Below are 22,341 nucleotides of genomic sequence, written 5' to 3'. Positions count from 1 at the left end.
AAAAAAATCTATTGACGCTTTACTTAGAGGCCACAATTATTAGGCAAAGTTGAAAGGACTAACTGAACTATTAAACAGATCCTAGCAAAACCACCAGGAAACCTCTGAAAAATTGCCTAAAACTATTAGCCACCACCCTCATGAGCATCAGGACATCTCCAAAATCAGACACCAAGCTTAATTTCTGTGACTTATTATATGGAAGACTTTCCCTCACACTAAATCTGGTCTTAGGCTCTGAGGTCAACCATGTGACTCAATACATAATGAACCTCGGGCAAGTCTAACAAGTGCTTCAGGAACACAGGAACAAGGCTATGCCCAGTCCAATGGGTGGGACCACAAAGACTGTAGATCTGAAGACTCGGTCCTCCTTAACTGGAAAAGAAAGACCCATAAAACAGTAGGGTCCTCAGCAGGAGGGACCTTATCAGGTAGTCCTGAGCACATGATGACTGTGGAGCTGTGAAGAGTTGACAGCTGGGTTCACATCTCCAAGACAAAACCCATGACTTCAAAATAGAAGATCCTATGGAAACACACCTGCTCCTGTGAGCCCATGGGAGATCTCAAAGGTTCTCTTCAAAATTCAAAATTAAGCAACACCTTGATGGTCATTGACTTGGATGTTTTGAAACACTCCTTCTCAGGCTCCTCCTGCTTCTCTCTAGGAATCCTGTCCCTAAACTGCTGCATGAGAGCTTGCCTGCCCTGAACAAGGTAAACTCATTGATCCTTCTTTTAATTTTTCTTCCTCATTCTACAAAAACAAGACATCTACTGGTTCCTTTTTAAACAAGATGGTTGAGTTTATTGATTCCTCTGATTACTGGCTTTGTCCTAAGATGCAACTGTTCTCAGAGGAGCCACCTCTCAGAGACTGCCCACTCAGTGTGGAGGAAATAGCCCACATCAGGGCCACGTCAGGTTTTAAATACACCCTATAGAATGAAACCATAAACCATGGAGTAGGAGACAGCCCAAGTCCCAAGTATCACATGGGAAGGCTGTTTCCTTGGGCCATATCTTTGATCCAGAGGGCTACATAAATAACCTCAAGAAAGGGGCAAAATTCTGTTTTTCTCCTTTTGACATATAGGCCTGCTCATAGAGATGCTAAATGTCTCTCTGTTCAACTTCAGTGTATACAAAGGCAAAGGAGGACCACACAGGAGACTACAGAGCAATGAGGACTTGAACTGTAATCTAATCTTCTCTGTGTCCTTCTATTCTCTTAGTAACCATGCTGAATCTGCCATAGTAATGGTGGTACTGGGAACCTTTTGCATGCCTCTGTCAGAACAATGTTTTTTTTGTTATCATATAGTCATAGCAAGGGCTACCCAAGCTATTCTCTCCAATTCAATCTTCTGACCTTTGTCACCTGGTTGTGGCTGAAATCCCCCATGATAGCACCTCTTCTCCTCCAGTATGCACAGATGGTAATTTCTTTGGAAACCATCCCCTTCTGTTGTTTTTGGGAAGCATGAGACGTCTCTAATCTCTCATCTCATTTTAAACCTTTTCTATATCCATGGCATATAAATTATTTGGGTCCAGGAGTCAACTACTGCTGTAAGTTTATAGGACACTGAATGTGTCTTATGTGGAACAAGTATATTTTCTGTCCTGCCTCAGGGATGGCAAGGTCGATGTACTATTGTATCCACCGTCGCAAAACTAATAAAGTATACTAGAGAGAATTTCCCAACTTCCATCTATACTACTAACTTTGGGGTCTTTTCTCAAGACTTTCCTGTTACACCCTCTTTATAGAAAAAGGAGAGCTATAACTCCATGGGTACCAGACATTCCTGAGCTTAGTCACTAATTCCAGTGTTGGGATGATCAGGACTGGTTGGAGTATAGTGAGGAGCTTATTCTCACCTATGGGAGCTTTACATTTCAAGAGAGCTATCCAAAACCTGTCCTTTCACTATAAAAGACATAGGAGGGCCATGTTGCTATTGAGGTACAAGAAAGCCTTGGTGCTCTCACAAATGGTCTGGGGCAGATGTTTTGGCAGAAGGAGTTTGTGAAAAGCTTAACAGAGCATGTGGTTTTGGATTAATAAACAGAGAAAAACCCTTATGAAATTGAAGGAGACGATTCACGTATACTCAAACCTAAACTCTAATATCTATCGAGAGTCAAGTCTAGGCTCTCTCATTGGACTCACGAGGAGCTGACTATGGGTAATAAAAGCCCCAGAGGCTTTGCACTTTTTCTCTTTGTTTTTTTTTTTGTTTTGTTTTGTTTGTTTTTTGAGACAGGGTTTCTCTGTGTAGCTCTGGCTGTCCTGGAACTCACAGAGATCCCCTTGCCTCTGCCTCCTGAGTGCTGGGGTCAAAGGTGTGCACCACCACTGTCTGGCTCCTACTTTCATTTTTAGCTTGTGTTTTTAGGCTTAGACCTTGTATTCTAAAGCCAATAACTGACTTGTGTTTTCTGGAATCCCACGATGACATTTTGAAGATACAACCAGAAGCTAACCCAAAAAGATCAGAACTTGAAATGGAGCCTCCCTTCCAACCCAGGACAGAAAAGGGAGAGAATTCTGTGATCCCTTTTAGGCACAGTCTATACCACCCATGAAATCACGTAAGTATCTATATCTATAGAAGATGGATCATCATTCTTCTGCACCCAACAAATTTCTGGGAGTATAACTCTCAGGTAAATTGGGGCAGGAGACTAGGGAACAGAGTGTGGGGGGGGAGTGTCAATGCAATACTATGAAAATATCTCTCACATTCTAACAGACTGGAAGTTTTGCTGGACCTCACACCTTGAGATCACTTAAGACAGCTATCCTACTGTGTACTCAACGTGTTTGCTTAACCTGCCTTTAAGAAAAGAATGTAACAACCAACCTTTCTTGCCTTGGATTTCCCATGTAATCAGCTGTTACAACCCAAGCCAATGTACTTTACTCTTAAGTTATGTACTCTTCCATGCCCTGACCCAAGAGTAAAGCATGTGTGTTGGCATGTGTGTTATGATAATCATTTGATGGAAACAGCAAGTAGGTGGAAAATGAGTATTTACCATTGTGGTGGTTTGAAAGAAAATGGCCCTCAAAGGGAATGGCACTATTAGGAGGTGTGGCCTTGTTGGAGGAAGTGTCTCACTATGGGGGTGGGCTTTGAGGTCTCTTTTGCTCCAGCTTCACTCAGTATGACAGTCAGTCCACTTCCTGTTGCCAGCACCATATCTGCCTGCATGCTCCCACCATGATGAAAATGGACTGAGCCTCTGAAACTGTAAGCAAGCCACTCCAATTAAATGTTTTCCTTACAAGAGTTGGCATGATCACGGTGTCTCATCACGGAAATAGAAACCTAACTAAGACAACCATAAATGTTAGAAGCAGCATTTTTATATTGCTTGATAGTGTTTGTTTCTTATCTAGGTCATTTGGGGTTGGTTGGAGTCAGTGACTTAATCCTTTGTAAAACTCTGTTACAGATTTCTATACACTATCCCTCATTCCTTCCCCATGTGATACTTTCTGTGCTGTTCAAAAAAAAAAAAAAAAGAATGAGCAAAGTCCTTTGTGAAGGACAGACACACTGGGACAGGAACAGACTCACAAGATGGCCTTCGGGCAAGCACAGATTCAGACTCAGAGAAACAGACAGAGAAGACGCAGGGAGCCTGAAGCAGTGGGTTCAAATTCTTGGTTAAAAGACACCACACTGAGGGAAAGTGTTGTGATTTCTTTCCTTAATGTGACACCATCTTAGTTGCTGCTCTATTCCTGTGAGGAAACACTATGACCAAGGCAACTCTTATACAGGAAAGCATTTAATTGGAAGCTTGCTTACAGTTTTAGAGGGTTAGTCCATGATCACAGTAATGGGAGTGTGGCAGCAGGCAGTCGTGGTGCTGAAGAAGTAGCTGAGAGCTTTACATCCTGATCCACAGGCAGGAGAGAGAGAGAGAGAGAGAGAGAGAGAGAGAGAGAGAGAGAGAGAGAGAGACCTGGCAAGCCCACACATTGTGACACACTTCCAACAAGGTCACATCTCCTCTGACACATATACTCCTAATCCTTCCCAAACAGTTCCACTAACTGGGGACCAAACATTCAAATATTTGAACCTATGGGGCCATTCTCATTTAATCTCTCTCTCTCTCTCTCTCTCTCTCTCTCTCTCTCTCTCTCTCTCACACACACACACACACACACACACACACACACACACACTGATGCATTATTGGTGACACTGACTCTATTATTAATGCTTTCAACCCAATGCAGAAGAGATTCTAGAGAAAACATAGAGGAGGAGGAACAACTGGAAGCCATTAGCCTACCTGGGCTTGATTCAGCCAAGGGAGCACGCTCAAAAAGCCCTCACAAATTTACTGAATGGGTACTATGTAAATGACCCTCAAAAAGTTATGCAGCCCTTCCCCTGGCCCTCTCTCTTAAGAGCCAGAGCACAGGCCAGGTCTCACATACCTCCATACTCCTCTGTATTTCGCTAGACACTACCCCTTCCCTGTAACTGTCACACCCCCACAGCTGCCCTCTGGACTGAAATCCCCTGTGACAAGAAGAGGGGCCAGGGAGACCCAGGTTAGGGGTGGAGGGAAACGCTCGAGAAAAACGTTTGCTAAGGATTTCGGGTCCTCCAGAACCACTGCCCAGGTTGTCGGCCTTTTCCTTCAAGTCTTCAACAGATGGAATGTGGAGGGAAGAGATGTGACAGCTTGAAAAGAGAGTGAGGGACCAGCTCCCCAAGTTACGGAGGAGAGACGAAGTCCGGAGAGGAGAAAAGCGAGAGAGAGTTGGGGGGACCAAGACTCAGTGGGAGAGAAGGCTCCCTCGACTCTGTTCCCTAGGCAAGTGCCTGATTGGGCCAACATGCCCCAGTTCATAAGAGAAGGATATCCTGGCCCACAGGGAGGGGAAACTGAGGTAAGGTAATCAGAGGGACAAATCCAACCCTGAGTCCCCTTGAGGATAGACTTGTAGTGCTGAGAAATCATTCCTTGGGACTTAGCTGTACTAAGTGTTGGCCTCCACATTCAGAATGGATCATAGACCAATGTCAGACATGTGAAGAGGAGACCCTCAGACTAGCCTGGCGACATGATCAGGTATGTCCCTCATCAGATGGTCCCTGTCCATTATTGTTCCACGAGGCAGAGACAGAACTCTGAGAGCTAGGGCCTTATCCACTCAGCAAGGCAGAAGACAACTGGGTCTCACTATCTATCTATCTATCTACCCATCTATCTAATCTCCTCTCCCTCCCTCCCCTCCCTTCCTTCCTCCCTTCCTCTCTCTTTTCCTACCTCCCTCCCCCCCCCCTTGCAGCTAACTAGCCCGCAGCAAACAGCTAAATATAGTCCCTTAGTCTTTCACTCCTAAGAACTGTCCATCAACATTAATTTCTCAGCTCAGTCATTCTCGCCATGAGCAGCTGCTGCTCCTGGAATGCTGCTCTGAGCTGAACTCTGGCCCATCTTTGCTGGGGCGGAGAAAGTACAGCTTGAAGGGGCAGCCTTCGGGAGTGTGGAACCAGCATGGACTTCGCAACCAGAGACTAGAGCTTGAGCTTTGGCTTTGCCACTTCCTAGCTGTTCATCCTTAGGTAAGCTGCCAGATCTCTGAGTCCTCTTGTCTTCATCTATACGATGGGGCTAACCTCGCATCGCTCGTAAGACTGTTCGGATGGCCGATCACGATAATAGATACAGGGCTTCTAGCCGAGGCCTGGCTTGGGGCAGGGATGAACAGCTATTTGTTCACTTGCCTTTATGGAAAGCAATTTATGGCCGGGCGGTGGTGGCGCACGCCTTTAATCCCAGCACTTGGGAGGCAGAGCCAGGCGGATCTCTGTGAGTTCGAGGCCAGCCTGGGCTACCAAGTGAGTTCCAGGAGAGGTGCAAAGCTACACAGAGAAACCCTGTCTCGAAAAACCAAAAAAAAAAAAAAAAAAAAGACTTCAGAGGAAAGCAATTTATGCCTGCCCCACAACAGAATAGAATCTAGAATTAGGCTGTCTAATAGTGGTTTCATTGAGGTCTCAGATCAGTTATATGCATAGTTTCTGTCCCTGACTTTACTCTCTGATGCTACGTAGCTGTCATACGTGCTTCCTGGGGAACCAGATACCCCATCCCCATCCCCACCATCCACACACATTTGAAGCCAAGCAAGCTCAGAGATAGATAGTTGATACATGCAACATACAAACTCTTACCATGCCAATTCACACACAAGCATTCCCAGATGCTCACCAACACAGAGGTCAGGTACATCCAGCTATTCAAAACTGCACATGCAGACTCAACCTGAAGCATACCAGAATGGATACAAATGAGGCCTCTGATACACACGCTGTGTGGACTCACAGAGACACAAGTGCACAAACACACAGGCCCAGGCAGCCATGTACATGCAAGAATACACACATATTGGCTGGCTCTGTGCAGGTACACTGTCCCGTTGGGTGATAGAAGCCTGAGGCATGGAGGCCTAGGTCCATGGAACACAGAGCTCTAGCAGGAATGCCTGAAACACAGAGCCTTAGCTTGGGTCCTGCCCTCCCATCCTGGGCCAGGCTTGGGCTCTGGTGTGTGAAGAGGCTTTGGCGCCCTCTGCTGACGACAATGTTGCCTGCAGCCTACTTCAACCGTGGGGTGAAAGACTGCAAGCTGAAGATGCCTAGGATAGGGAGAGGACAGAAAGGGGGTGAGGAATGGGAAGAGAACGTGGGAACACTTTGTTCCCAAAGGCACCGGGATTAAGGTCCACTTACACCTATCAACTCCTCAGGCTCAAAATTGCCTTCTGGAGACTTCTGGGGGGCACAGTGAGCAGTGTGACAGACTCAGGCCTCAGGCTGCAAACTCAAACAGCAGAACTGTATCCTGGTCCAGGCACCTTTCCGCTTCTTCCAGGAAAGCCAAACCCTGGCCAGACTGTCAGTCCTGACAGAACATATGGACAAGGAGCCAGACAGACACAGGGACCTCCCTGCCCACCACTAGCTACGTGATTACCTGTGTCCTCATCTGTAAAGATCAGGAAGCATGTGGTTGCCACAAGAGTGAAATAACAGCCACACAGTAGTTCTACCATAAGTGGGGCTATTATTATGATCATGTTGCCTTGGCCGTGGGCTTTACAAAAGGTGAAGGGTGGAGTTTTGTCCCAGGCCCTGCAAGATAGGTGGGGTGGACAGTGTCACATGTCTGCAGAAGGCCACAGTGTCACATTGCCAGAATTCTGCTGGGAGTACCAGCCATAGCTGGCTAACACGGCTCCTGTGCAGGGCTCTTCTCTCTCTCTCTCAGTTGAGGTTGCTGCCTGGGCTGCTCTGCTCACCCGGGTCCGTGCATCTGGCCCAGACTCCACCAAGAGGTGGTCCCAGAGAGGCACTTCTTCCCCTTGACAGGACCTAAAGTTACTGGAAACAGCCGGTGGCCATGGACTAACCCAGTCTGTGAAGAAAAGCAGCAAGGAGAAAAATTAAGAAGCCAGCAGGATATGCTCAGTTCCCTTCGTCTTTCTTGCTGGGTGATGGGGATCCGGGTGACATCTGACATTGAGGCTGCATCCTACAACTCTGTTGTCACCTTCGGCTGTTGCAGGAGTCCCCTCTCACTCCCCAAACCTCTTCTCCCACCATCGTCACCCACACTGTCTCAGTCACTGTTCCATTGCTGTGAAGAGACACCACGACCAAGGCAACTCTTATAAAAGAAAGCATTTAATTAAGGGCTGGCTTACAGTTTCAGCGGTTCAGTTCATTATCATCATGGTGGGGAACGTGGCAGTGTGCATGATGCTAGAGCAATAGCTAGATCCTAAGGCAGAGAGAGAGAGAGAGAGAGAGAGAGAGAGAGAGAGAGAGAGAGAGACTGGCTTAGTGTGGGCTTTTGAACCCTCAAAGCCCACCCCCCAGTGACACATTTCCTCCAATAAGGCCACACCTCCTAATCCTTCTAATCCTCCTCAAATAGTACCACTCCCTGATGACTAAGTAATCAAATACATGAGCCATTCTTATTCAAACTACCACCTGTACCCTTGCTCACACTGGAGCTGGTTAACCCCCACCCCAGCTGCACAGCCCAAAGCCACGGAATTCTGATCTAGACCATCCTTCCTCTCCTTCTAGGCTTCTCTGAGACTGGGGAGGAAACAGAGCCATATGGCTGTCTTGTTTTGAGTAGAGGGTCCCTGTTTCTCTGGCTGTTTCCCTTCATGCTCTCTGTGACTTGTGACTTTCATGTAGAGCCCATGAGAGAGGTGAGGACACCAGTGACTCCAGTCAACTACTTCACAAAGCACTCTCTTTCCCCTGGTCATCAGTCCCCTGTTTCCTCTGACTCCTGCTCAGCAAGCTCAGAGGTCTAGCACCAAGTCCCTAATTTAGCAGCCCCACCCAGGGAACGAGGAACATGTCCCTCCCTATAGGAAATGCTCTGTGACTACAGGGACCCAGTCCTACTTACATAGCAAGGGGAGCAAGCGGCCACTGCCCGAGCCCTGTTCTGCACTCTCCATGTGTAAATACTAAATACTGTTAACTAAATGCTAAATCCTATTAAGTACTGTAAAATACTGTTGGGCTGCTTCCCAGGCCTGCTCCCGTCCTTGTCCTTTCAGAAGTGATACTAGGGACCCTCTAGTAGCCCACAGGTACCTCTGAATGCCCAGGGCATGGCGCCTCAGGGTTTGTTTGTTTTGCAGCTTCGGCACTCAGCTTCGGGTCCCAGCTGCAGTTCTGGAACAGGAGGAAAAGTCCAGCACAGAGACATTCCTCATGCCACAGTCCAGTCCCACAAAGCCCTCTCCAGATCTGCAGAGACCCCCTCCTCTAGACCTCACTGCTGCTGGTGAGAAGCCTGCACCAGCAGGGGGAGCCAGTGGGCTTGGAAGCCAGGGGTGAGCATTCCCATGCCAGGACTGTGAAGACGCTACCAAGATGGGCAAGGTCTGGACTGGAGCATGCTTTCCATTGTCCTCTAGGATGGAGGCATGGTTCCTGTTTCTGAGACAGAAGAACTGTGTCATGAGTCATAGGTGAGACCCTGGTAGAATTTACTGTCCCTGAGGTAGGAGCCAGGTGGTGGAACACTGTGCTTGCTGAGACCACATCATCTGGCGGTATCTCTTGGGACTGAGCTCAGTGTTTTGAAGGAGCTGACTGGGAAGTCTGAGAGTGAGGACCCACATGGCTGATATATCACTGTAACCATGGCTGAAGACATGCTCCAGACATGACCACTCTAGACCACTCCTGAGATGGGTTCCTTCCAGATACCATGTTCCTCCTTCCCTGGAAGAGAGAGCACAATTCTAGAGGGACTGTAGCCTGGCAACTTGGGACACTGGGCACACGGAACTGGCCCTGCTAACAGGTAAGATGCCTTGCTGAGCTGGCCCCTACCACCTTCCACCCTTAATTCCAAGCTTAAGCCCTAAGCTGGTGATGGCACTTGGAAGTCCTTACATGAAGTGAAGGAAAACAGGGGTATGTTCACATACACACACACACACACACACACACACACACACACACACACACACCCCACAGGTCAGTGCTGGTGAGGAGCTAAAGACATATGTCTTGTATGTCACAGCCATCTGGTGCTATGTGGTTCTGTCACCGGTCCTTTAGTTTAAAATACAACAGGACAGCTGGAAAAAGCACTAGATGGATGGGATTCTGCAGAGCTCTCTTTCCCAAACTTCAACAGCCGCCCCCGCTTCCTAGTTTTGCACAGTCCCTGCACTTTGGGGGGAAATTGTAAACATTTTTAAAAGACTTTTTTATTTTCAGTGTGTGTGTGTGTGTGTGTGTGTGTGTGTGTGTGTTGCATTGGATCCTCTGGAACTGAAGTTGCAGACAGTTACGTCCATGCCAGGTGGGTGCTGGGAACTGAACCTGAGTCCTCTGAGCTATCTCTCCATCCCTGAAAAAAAAATCATAGAATGTTATAAGTGCTTATCTTTAAAGGAGGATTGTATAGAAGAGCAAGCATACACCTGCACATATAAACACACACACACACACACACACATACACAAATGCTGGGAGCCTTTGAAAAGATTCTTATCATGAAAGGAGATAGGTGTGTCTTTCAAAGTGAGGCAGACCAAAGGGACCCACCTCTCCTCTTGGTCAGGGAGTTAGTTGAATACTGTCAAGTACTGTGAAATACTATTAGAATTGTTAGGTCTGTTTTGGATTTCCATTAAGTCTTTATTGCAACACACTTTTAAGCTTTTTAAGAATGGCTAAAACAGTCAAGAGCAGACATTTGACAGGGCCTTCCATTACGCCTGGTAGCCTTGAATGGGGAGCTGTCAGTCAAGCAGCTTTACTGGCAACCAGCCAGACTACCATAAAGGCAGCCTGGCAGCTTGGGGCATTTACAATCACTCTGAGGTTGCTCTAACAGCTGCAAGGACCACTGAAGACATGCTCCAGTCATGACCACTCCAGACAGTCTCTATAGGCTTTGAAAGGCAGAACTTTAAGACGAAGGTCTGTGAACTCTAAATGGCCCTCTAGCCATATTCACCTAAGCTAGAGGGAGTACACCTTCCCCGGAGGTCCAGCAAGAAGGCTTGTGATTGGTGCACTTTACAATCCTGTATTTCCATGAAGAGCTGTGCCATGATTGGTACAAAAATCATTGCCACACTCTCCTTCTTGCTAGTTCTTGTTCAGTTCATTTTAAATTTTTATCTATTGTTTATTTGTGTGTGTGTGTGTCCATGAGTGCATGCGCATATGTGTGCAGGTGCTAGCTGAGACCAGAAGAGGGTGTCAGGTCCCCTGCAGCTAGAATTCAGGCAGATGGGAACCTCCTGATGTGAGTGCTGGGAACCAAACGCTTCAGGAAGAGCAGCCCATCTTATTAATCAAGAACCATTTCTCCAGCCCCTCGGTTTAGCTTTCAAGTCAGCTGTCGACAGCTTCCCATGCCACCCCAAAGTTGCAACATTATGCCCATTAAAAGGCTTTCCTCGAGCGTTTTGTTGTTGTTGTTGTTGTTGTTTGTTTTTGCCTTGCTTATTTTTGTCTTTATCACTGGGAGAGCAGGCTGAGCCAGAACACAAAGAAGAGACAAGAACACAAAGAAGAGACATAGCAGTGCTCTTCTGCTGCGGGGGGCGGGGGGAACGGGACACGACAGCAGCCGTGAGCAGTGGGGGTGGCAGTGGGGGTGGCAGTGGCTGCCCGCGCAACAGCAGTGTTAAAATGGTAGACATGGTGGGCCCAGGAAGGCAGAAGAGATAAGGGGTCACAGAAGCACAGAGAAGGGAAGAGAGGGCTGGCAATAGGACTCAGTGGGTAAAGGTGCTCGCTACCAAGTCCGCCAACCTGAGTTGAGTTCAGTCCGGGTTTACAGGGCAGAAGGAAGGAGAGCACTGACTCCAATCACTTGTCCTCGGACCTCCACACTCCGTGGGTGCCCCTGCTCCTGCCCCCTCCACACTCTGTGGGTGCCCCTGCTCCTGCCCCCTTCACACTCTGTGGGTGCCCCTGCTCCTGCCCCCATACAACAAATACTTTTATTTAATTCTGAGAGAAAACAGGAGAGGCAAAGAACCAAGCTGTAAGAGAGAGAGAGAGAGAGACAGCTGGGAAGGGTCAGAGGTAAGATGATGTACACTCCCGTCACCGGAAGAGTTCCCAGGAGCTGCCCAAGCCTTAAGGGCCAAAGATCCCAATGCTGTAGACCTGAAAACTCCATTGGAGGTGGTGGGAGCCAAGGGTCCCAACACCCAAGGCCCACCGGGAGCTGTAACACTAGCAGGGTCTACCCAGATATTGCAGTCAACATTCCGATAGTTGCTAGCAGTTAAATTAGCCTCCAACTTGTGTAGCCAGAGGGGGGGCTCTGACTCCCAAAGCCTGGAGCTGCTGGCCTGAGGCTCTCAGGGCTTGGAGGTGTAAGTCCCTCAACTGGTGCCCAGCTCACAGACACTGGACTTGCCCACCAGAGAAGGACAGAGGGGAGGAGACTCTCCTTGCCTATCCACCATCTCTGTCTGGGTGGAGCAGAAGACCCCTGCCAACTAATGGGGGACCAACAGGCAAAGGAAAACAATTTCAAATGATTTATCACGAAAATATAAGACCTTTCAGATGGCGTCTGCTCAGGCCGTTCTGTGACTGAGGACTGAGTGTTGCATTCCAGAAGAGAAAGGAGGCTGCCGGCTGAAAGGCAGGTAAAACCAGAGACAGGCACGGGGAGGGCCAGCAGGAGCCTGCCATGAAGCTGCAAAGGCAGCTGGGGGATTTAAAACTCCATCACGATTGCAAGGAGCAGAACGGAAAGGGCAGAAAATTGAATCTGAGAATGTGGAGCACCGATATGAGAAATTCGCTGAGAAAACAAAAGAGAAGCCCAAAGGGATAAAAAGCGAAGAGAAAAATCTGATAAACAAAGCGAGAACCAGGAAGACCAGAGAAAAAATAACATTCCTGAGCTGATGGAAAAAGCTAGAGCCTGAGCATTGAAAAGTTCCTTGTCTTCCAAACCAAACTGATCAAAGGACACGAACAATAGCTGGGCGCAGTGGCCCTTGCTTATAATCCCAGCGCTCAGAAAGCAGAGGCAGGAGGATTGCTGCAAGTTGGAGGCCAGCCTAGTCTACACAGTGAGTTTGACTCTACAAAAAGGAGAAGGAAGAGGAAGGGGAGAAAGAACTTACCAGAAAAATCTCTTCTAATTTCAATGGCAAAGAAATAATTCCGTCAGCACCCATGTAGCAGGTAACATAGGGAAAACATCTACAACATTTCTTTTCTTTTTTGGGGGTTGAGGGGGGAAGGTGGAGGCAGCAGGCTCTCTTACCCTGTAGCCCTGGTTGGCCTGAAATTCAATAAGTAAACCAGGTTGGCCTCAGACTCATGGAAATGCATCTACCTCTCTGCTTCCCAAGTGCTGGGATTAAAGGCGTTCCCCACCATGCCTGGTTCTACAACATTTCTTAAAATGTATAGTTGGGAGAGAGATTCCACAGAATGAATTTGGGAAATGCTAAATGAAGCAAAACAAGACCAAATTCTCCACTGAGGCTTTCTCGGGGGTTTTTAAACCCCAGCCCACATGTTACTAAATTGCCAGTGTAGAGAACAGTCCTCCAGACTAAGCTGACTCTAAAATCTGCTTTTACACTTCAGGCAAGAGGACCAGTGCTCAGGGCAGGGCACTCCGATAGCCCTTCTGCGCAGAATTTTGAGGGTTTACTGTTGGGATGTAAAATGCTAACAATTTGCCAGGTGTATTGATGAATAAAAACAACAAAGCAGGACTTTCCTACATGCCAGAGTGTAAAGTCTATGTCATGAATAGTTCTGTCTTTAATGGGGAGAAAATACAGCTTCGTTCTTAGTTAACAAGCAAGAATCCAAATAACTAAAACCATAGTAACAAAAACAATCCGGTGGGAAATGACTATATAAAAGATCTGGAGATGCCGGGCGGTGGTGGCGCACGCCTTTAATCCCAGCACTTGGGAGGCAGAGCCAGGCGGATCTCTGTGAGTTCGAGGCCAGCCTGGGCTATCAAGTGAGTTCCAGGAAAGGCGCAAAGCTACACAGAGAAACCCTGTCTCGAAAAACCAAAAAAAAAAAAAACCAAAAAAATAAAATAAAATAAAAAAGATCTGGAGATAAATGTTACAAACCTGCTGAACACATGAGTTTGTCAAGGGGTCAGATCCACACCTGAGCCACACATCCTTTGCCACCAGCCCTGCACCACAGGAGGCTGACACGTGTGAATCGCATCTGTCCCCTGGGGCCCTGGTTCCTTAGCTTCGGATGGGTTTGATGTGGGAGGAGAGGAGGTGTGCTGTGTTCTGCCTGCCTGCTTGGGTGTCCTGTCTCCTGGGCAGTCAACAGCTTTGTCCCGTCACAGCATCGGCCCTTCCTTGAACCCCAAGCTTGCAGTTAGCGCTTCCTGGACTCCAGTCCCATTGGCCCCTTCCCTGGTCCCTAAAGGCTTAGGCACTGTGACGTGTCCCACTGTTGATGGTCTCCAAGTGTCTTGCCATCTCTTCTCTGCTCCCTTATCCTGAAAGGCACTAGTATAGCCTGCTCCTTTGTTAAGGTCTCGTCAGTTAAACTGTTGTTGGTGGGTGTTTCTTGACAGAACCCTGCCCCAAAGATTGGTTGGTTCTTTCTATAGTGTTGGAATAAGCCTGATACTAAAACCTAATAAATGGCACACAGCACAGAGTGAATGAATGAGTCATACATCAATCTCATACACCAAGTCTCATTCACTGGGATGCCAAGTTCTAGTAAGAACACAATCAGATTAAGTTCAACCTATATCCAACAATACATGGAAAAAATACACTCAGCAAGCATTGCTGCGAAGCACAATGTTTCCATAGGGGACTTCGGAAAACTGATTTATCTCTGCCATAGGTCAAAAGAGAAAAGACGATCTCTCATGCTGAGTAAAAGTTTGGTAAACTTAACTATTTCTACTCGTTCAGTCAAAATATACTTATCTCACGAAATGTGAACTATAATAAATCTCTGGTGGGGAGACATCTCTGTCAGTGAAGAGCTTACCATGCAAGTGTGAGGATATGAGATTGATCTGCTAGAACTCATACAAAGAAGCCAGCCATGGCAGTGTGAGCCTGCAATCCCAACCTGGAGGACACAGAGAGAGGAGGAGCCCCGGGACTTGCTGGCTGGCCAACCTGGCCAAATTTGTGAGCTCCAAGTTCAGTAAGAGATCTTCTCTTAAAAAATAAGGTGGAAAGCTGGGAGTAGTGGCACACGCCGTTGATTCCGTGGATCTCTGTGAGTTCAAGGCCAGCCTGGTCTAGGGAGAGCTGTATCATGAGACCCTGTCTCAAAAAAGGAAGAAGAAGGAAAAAGTAGAGATGGCAGTTAAAAGCACTGGCTGCTCTTGCAGAGGACCAGGATTCAATTCCCAGCACCCACCTGGTGGCTTACAACTGTAACTCCAGTACCAGGGCCTCTGACACCCTCTTCTGGCCCCCAGAGGCACTGCATGTACACAGTGCACAGACATACACGTTAGCAAAACACTCAAACATATGAAATAAACATACATAAATCTTAACAAAAAATAAGGTGGAGAGTGACCAAGGAAGACACTAAATATAGACAGATCTCTGCCTCCACATACACACAGACATGTGCATGCACACCTATTGCACACACACATATACACACAGACGAATACAATAAATTTCAAACTGATGGCTAACACCAACAGAATGAGAACCAGGAAGGGTTCCAGTTAAATGCAAGATGCTTTCAGTCATCTTGTTATGTAATTATGTACATACTGTTCAGAAGGTCCTACTTAATGCAATTAGGACATAAATGAAAAGACTGGGGAGCAATTATCTGTAAATATGGCTGCTGTGATACTGTGAAATATCTACTTGGTCACCCTCCATGTTTCCTGCCTCAGAACCCCTAAGACCCCCAGGATTTCCCAAGTGATATGTTTTTGGTGTGATAATGGGTTGCTGGTGGTTGGGCCCTTAGGAAGCTTCAGGATGAGAACTGATCACTGGGAAGAACCAAGCATGATGGACGTTGATTTTCACCTCCGCCTGCCAATCTCCTGGAGAGAAGCTGAAGGTTGAGTTGATTGCTGATGGTCATATCTACATAATTAAACTTCCATGAACCCCCTCCCCAAATACTGGTTTTGGAGGGCTTCCAGTTGATGGTCATATCTACATAATTAAACTTCCATGAACCCCCCTCCCCAAATACTGGTTTTGGAGGGCTTCCAGCTGGCTGACCATGTGGAAGTTCCTAGAGGGTGGTCTGAGAATGAATCGTGGGAGACCTGCTGTAGAGCCTGGATGGGGAGACGTTCCAGAGCTCTGGTCTTTCAGCTGGTGTTTGAAGCAGGAGACAGTCTCATGCAACTGAGACCTCCGCTGGTGGGCACCAACACTACCTCCAGGTGGAGAGCATCGGAACTAGAGGACCGCGGGCCTCGCTGCCGACCGGCTGTCTCCCTTGGTGCTCACATTTCTGTGTTGTGAGAGTGCACTCAGAGAAACTGGTTTTGTTTTTCTTCTCTATCCTCAAATCTGCCTTTCTAGAAAAACAAGAAAATTAACGCAAAGTAATAAAAGGAGCAGAGTTGAGTAAAGTGGTCAGTATGACAAAGCTTTAGGATGGCTACTAGCTTTTCAGTTTCTACAACTTGTCAGAAAACATGGAATAAGAAGGGCTGTGAGTTATCCATCGCTGTCTAACAAGTTACCTCAAAACTGAGCAGTTTAAAACCCCAACACCAATGATCTCCCTGAGTTAGGGAACCACAGCTAGGCCTGTGTCTCAGTATCTTTCACAAGACTATATCCAAAGTGTCAGTCAAGGCCCAGCTGTCATCTAGAAACCCAGCGGGAAGAGAACTAGCTCCCATGTGCACTGCCGTGGATTTATTGCCCAGTGCCTCACTAGTCATTGGCTGGAGGTCACCTTGGTTCCTAGCCACACGGGTTTTTTGTAAGGCAGCCCACACAACATGGTCATCAGGTCAGTCAAATGAGTGGGCTGAAGGGAGGGCCTGAGAGCCTTTGGAATTTAACCTCAGAAGCAAAATCTCAACACTTCCACCATAATCTGTGAAATTAGTTACCAGGTGTAGCCCCATAGAAGGGGATGACCAGAGGCAGTGGCTCCTATTAGGCAGGGTTCCTTTGGAGCTGTAAAGAAACTGCGTTTCATGAGGGAAAGCCTAAGCACAAACATTCATCTACAAAACACCTCACCAAATAACCACAAAAAAGAAAACCTCAATAATGGGAGGTACATTGTGCTCTTGGGTGGAAATACTGTTTCGAAGAAGCCAATTAGCACTAAATTAATCTACAAATTAACCCAATTGCAATTCCCAGAGATACTGTGTCTGCTCATGTGTATAGAGAAAAAAAAAATCTAAGCCAGGTATTGTAGTGCACACCTATAATTCCCGTACCTCGGAGGCTAATGGAGGAGGGCTATATGTTACAACACTCCATTTCAAAAACAAAAATTAAAAAAACCAACCAAACCAAACATCTCATCTAGTGGCTGGAGAGATGGCTCAATGGTTAAGAGCACTGACTGCTGGTCCAGAGGACCCAGGTTTGATTCCCAGCACCCACATAAGAGCTCACAACCAGCTATAACTCCAGTTCCAGGAGATCCAACACCCTCTTCTGGCCTCCTCAGGCACCATGCATGTGGTGCACTTACATACTTGCAGGCAAAACACTCATAATATAAAATAATAAAAAAAAATTAAAATTAGCAAGAAGTGAATGTTATCTTTAAAAAGAAAAACTCATCTGAGGAAACTAGTTAGAGATCTACCCAGGTGCCAAGAACAACTTGGACCATCTCCTTAGAAGCTGCTAGCTGAGGACCAGGGAAATAATCCGAAAGTGTGAGGACCGAGAATCAGAGGCTATTGCACCTAACGGTGCAAGTGTGGGGACCCAAGTTTGATCCCCCAGAACTCACATGAAAAAGCCAACCGTGGCCGTGTATGCCTGTATCAGCACTGGGGATACAGAGGGGAGGATACTGGGCTTGCTGACCAGCCAGTTTAGGCAAACGGCTAGCTCCGAGTTCAGTGAGGAATCCTGTCGTATACGCATATGGCATGAACATAAAGGGAGATGTGAACAGGGAGGCAGAGGTCCACAGGGAAGAGGGTAGGGAGAACAAGAGAGGTTAGTGGAGCGGGCAAAGAAAGACTAAGGTTTCCTCTCACATTCCCAGAGGGGTCATGGAAGCAGAAGGGAGCCTATGTGAGTGGAGAAAGCCAGTGTGTGTGTGTGTGTGTGTGTGTGTGTGTGTGTGTGTGTGTGTGTGTGTGTGTATCGGGGTCAGGGTTGGGGACCGGTAATTATGAGCAAAGTTCAATGATGTATGTATGGAAATGCCATGATGAAGGTCTTTGTTTTTTATGCCGACAGAAAAAAAGAAACAAAGCAGACCCCTGCCTTACCTCACTCCCTTCCTCCACCCACAGCTCAGGGGGAGCCATGGGCTGACAGCGGTCCTCTTGGCATCAGCCTGCAGGCTCAGGATCTGGTTCTGATGACTGAGCTAAGGCTGCCCTGAGCTGTCCTCCGACTCCCAACAGAGGGCATCAGGGTGAACAAAGGCCCAGCTTCCCCTTCACAGAGGCGGCCCTGAGTCCCAGTGATGTCCTGACAGAGACACGGAGACTCAGCTGGTACTGCACAGGCTGGGAACTAGCGTTATGGCCTGGATGACTGCTGGAGTGATGGGAGGATGGGCCTAGAGCAGTGGCTATTATCATGTCCAGAGGTGACTTGGGGGTGTTTTGTTTTCCTTACTTCTTACTAGGAATTGTAAATTTCCTATAATTAATGGTTGTGATCAGAAATAAAAATCTAATTTAAAAAAGGACTGAAGGGGAAGGGGCTGGGGAGATGGTTCAGTAAAGGTGCTTGCTGCACAGTCTGAGTCTAGCCAATCGATGGGCTCCAAGTTTAGGGAGAGACTGTGTCTTAAAAAGTGAAGTAGGGCAGTGAGATGACTCCGTGGGTGAAGGAAGGTGCCCACTGCTGGGCCCGACGACCTGAGGCTTCGATTCCCGAGGCCCACGTAATGGAAGGAGAGAACTGATGCCCGCAAGATGTCCTCTGACCTCCACCAACATACCGTGACACACACGCATTAAATAAATAAATGTAAGTAAAACACTAAGATGGAAGTGACTGATGCAGACACTCAATGTCAACTGCTCTACATGTGCGCGGGTGTGTGTTTGTGTACACACACACATAAACACACGAGAGAGAGAGAGAGAGAGAGAGAGAGAGAGAGAGAGAGAGAGAGAGAGAGAGAGATTCATATACATTCAAAGGTCACCGAGAGCCGGTGTGACGCCCATCTTTACCTCTCCCTGGGGCCAATGTCACTCTCACTAGACTGGGGCTCTTTTGGGGACCTGACAGTCCTGCCCTGTCTCTTTAACTCCTATGGCCAGCACAAAGACCTGGCACTGGGCAGCCACCCAGGGAACATACTGAACGAGTGGATGAAGGAAGATGTGGGAGAAACATGGGCACACAGAGGCAGCGAGAGGGAGGTGATGGGGGAAACATGGGCACACGGAGGCAGTGAGAGGGAAGTGATGGGGAAAACATGGGCACACGGAGGAAGAGAGGGAGGTGATGGGGGAAACATGGGCACACAGAGGCAGCGAGAGGGAAGTGATGGGGGAAACATGGGCACACGGAGGCAGTGAGAGGGAAGTGATGGGGAAAACATGGGCACACAGAGGAAGAGAGGGAGGTGGTGGGAACAACCATGGGCACACAGAGGCAGAGAGAGGGAAGTGATGGGGGAAACATGGGCACACGGAAGAAGAGAGGGAGGTGATGGGGGAAACATGGGCACACGGAGGAAGAGAGGGAGGTGATGGGGGAAACATGGGCACACGGAGGAAGAGAGGGAGGTGATGGGGGAAACATGGGCACACGGAGGAAGAGAGGGAAGTGATGGGGGAAACATGGGCACACGGAGGCAGAGAGAGGGAAGTGATGGGGGAAACATGGGCACACAGAGGAAGAGAGGGAGGTGCTGGGAACAACCATGGGCACACGGAGGAAGAGAGGGAGGTGACGTAAACAAGTGGAAGAGGACGGAGATTGCAAGACAAGGACGCGAAGAGACCACTAGCAAGTGAACGGGTGAGTCTGGAGATGAACGCTTAAAGATGAAGAAACCCAGAGAGATCGGAGGGACAGTTAAAGACACGGAGACAAAAATCAAAGGGAGGGGAGAGAGACAGACAGACAGACAGACAGACAGAGCGCACCAGCCTTACTTTCTCTGCGTCCCCAAGAGTTCTGCCTGGCATCTTGTTTGATTTTGGCCAGCTCTCCTTTGGACAGGGAGCTCTCCTGCCTCTTTTATTCCACCCTTGCTGGCTCATGTCCATCCCTAGAATTTTGACCGATGGGGCTCTCCCACCCAGGCTCCAGCAATCACACCAAGTCCCTCCCCCCGATACAGGCTTCCTGGAAGTGACCCCCGCCCCCTCCTCACCAGCCTCCTTTTTGCAGTTCTGAGTGGGGTGAGAGGTGAGGAATGTTCCCATTCTGCCCTTGTTCACCAGGGGAGAACGTCTCAAGGGGGAAGTATGAAGACAACCAAGAGGGCTTCCTGCCTCCACCGAGTCTGGCCTTGATGCTCACACTATCCGGTTCCAAGAACCCTCGGGAGGGGTCCAAGGAGAGCTTGGATGGAAAACTGAGGGGGAGTGGTCAGAATCACAGAATTCTCTTGGTTCCTAGGGGAGGGTGGGTTCCCCTTGAAAAGGCCCTGCCCTCACCTCCCCCACTGCTGCTCCAAAGTTCCAGCCCTAAAGAGACATTTCCAAACCAAAGGGCCTCAGCCCCCTCCTTGGGCCCCCTTCATGACTGCCTTGGCTCTGGGGACCAACCAAAGTTCCCCCCCCCACTTCCCCCACCATTGCGCCAGATGTGGCTGCGGGGGATGGGTGGGCGCAGGGCCCAGCTGGCAGTGGTCACTTGGTGGTCCTCTCCCTGCAGAATCAGCATTTCCTGTGCCAGCATAGCCTGGCCTCCTCACTCAGCACTTCCTCCAGCCCGCTTTCCAAAGGCAGCAGATGGGGCAGCGCAGTCCCCAGCCACCAGCTCTGAGTCCCAGTTCGGGACAGAGTCCATCAGAGGTCTTCCCTGAGTTGCCTACCCTGGGCAGCTAGTGACAAGGAGGAGAGGGGACCTAGCAGGCCAGTGGGAGTGGCGGAGAACAGTGGGCTCTCAGGGCTTGCCCTCATGCCTGCAACCACAGAAAATCCTGACACACACTTGGCTCCCTGGTTCCCTCTTCTACAAAGCGGTGGGACATCTCACGGCCCCTATCCCTTCTCTGTTCCCTAAACCCTCGGGTGAGCAAGCCTGCTGCAGCTTGCATGATCTCTCCATGGATTTTTCCAGAACCTAGAGCTTCCTTTGTGGATGTGCCCATGTGTGTGGGGAAGCATGTGTGTGCACTGCGCCTACACATGTGTGCATGTATTCGATGACCAAAGATGTTGTCCACCTTTTTTAGGGGTAGGGTCTCTTCTTGGCCTAGAACTTGCCAGTTAGGTTAGGCTGGCAAGCCATGAAGCCCCAGGAATTCTCTCATCTCCTCCTCCCTATCACATTGTGCCCGGTTCTTTTCACATGGGTTCTGGGAATTGAACCAGGCCCTCATGACTGCAAGGCAGACACTTTTCTGAGCCATCTCCTCAGCCCCAAATCCTGGAGTTTCAGCTCAGGGTCACCGGATAATGGTGCTCCGTGGGAACATCGACATGTAGCTGACTGAGCACACAGTAGACAAACCTCTTTTAGCCTTGCACCGGCCCTCCAAAGGTCCCTTGAGACTAGTTTCTAGTGCCAGGAACTGGCAGTGTGCCCCAGTCACTCAGTCGCATACCTATGTTTTAAAATCATGGATGGGGACAGAAGTAGGGTCCGGGCTGGGCAAGGAGCTGCCTCCCCTTAAGATGGCTGTGTCCCAGACTAGCCTGGTGGGTCCAAGCTGACATCTGACCTGTGCTCTGCATCTCCATATCCGGCCTAGGTCTCCTTCAGATCCCCATGCTGCGGACTTCAACCTAGAGATGCAGAGACACTGCCCGCTTCTGAGGTAAGGTGCTCCCCCTGCCTGCGGAGAGGTGAGAAAAACTGTCCTCCTGGGCTCCAGGAAACTGGAGAAAGGGAGAGGATAGGCCCTGCTTTGCACAAAATGAGATGGGAGGATCCCGAGGCTGCATGGTCCGCCAGCCTAGCCTAACCGGCATGTTCTATGCCAGGGAGAGACCCTGTCCTTAAGAAAGATGGACAACAACATTCCCTGGGCAAGGAGAGATGAAGATGGATAAAATCAAGAAAGGGACATAGAAAACGAGGTGCGGGCCACCGTCCAGAGATAATCCCCTCCCTTCTTTCACTAGTTAAAAGGATCCTCCCTTCTCTCACGAGTCAAAAGGAAGAAAATAGTGGCCCTATGTCTGGCTTTGTGCTGGAAACTATTCATAATCCCCTCAGTTCTGCTTCCCAAATCTGCCACAAGAAAGGTTTTATCTGCCCTCCTCCCCAGGTCAGAGGCAAGACTGTGAGGTTGCAAGAGAGCTTACAGCTTCCCTGGGGAGCGGCCAGCTAGGCCAGGCCCCTGGCTGAAGCCATCCTGTGGACCCCAGGGCTCTGGCCTCAGCTGAGATGGCTGGCGGGGCCCAAAGTCCTGGTCCAGGGATCCTGTGCAGAGGCCCAAGCTCTGTTCAGAGCAGAGTTTATTCAAA

General features: G+C 48.7%; 1 long non-coding RNA gene across 1 annotated transcript; it reads right to left on the bottom strand.

Annotated features, from left to right (window-relative positions):
• Positions 1 to 7,712: 7,712 nt before the first annotated feature.
• Positions 7,713 to 11,117, bottom strand: LOC128104258 (uncharacterized). Its single transcript, XR_008215930.1, has 2 exons — positions 8,670 to 11,117; positions 7,713 to 7,827 (listed from the first exon to the last, which is right to left on the bottom strand). It is a non-coding gene; the product is annotated as an uncharacterized LOC128104258 (long non-coding RNA).
• Positions 11,118 to 22,341: the final 11,224 nt, after the last annotated feature.

Source organism: Peromyscus californicus, unplaced genomic scaffold, assembly GCF_007827085.1.
Source record: "Peromyscus californicus insignis strain IS unplaced genomic scaffold, ASM782708v3 Scaffold_11__1_contigs__length_118956290, whole genome shotgun sequence".
In the NCBI taxonomy this organism is placed as follows: Eukaryota; Metazoa; Chordata; class Mammalia; order Rodentia; family Cricetidae; genus Peromyscus; species Peromyscus californicus.
Note: the sequence above shows the minus strand (reverse complement) of the source record. Positions and strands in the feature narration are given on the sequence as shown.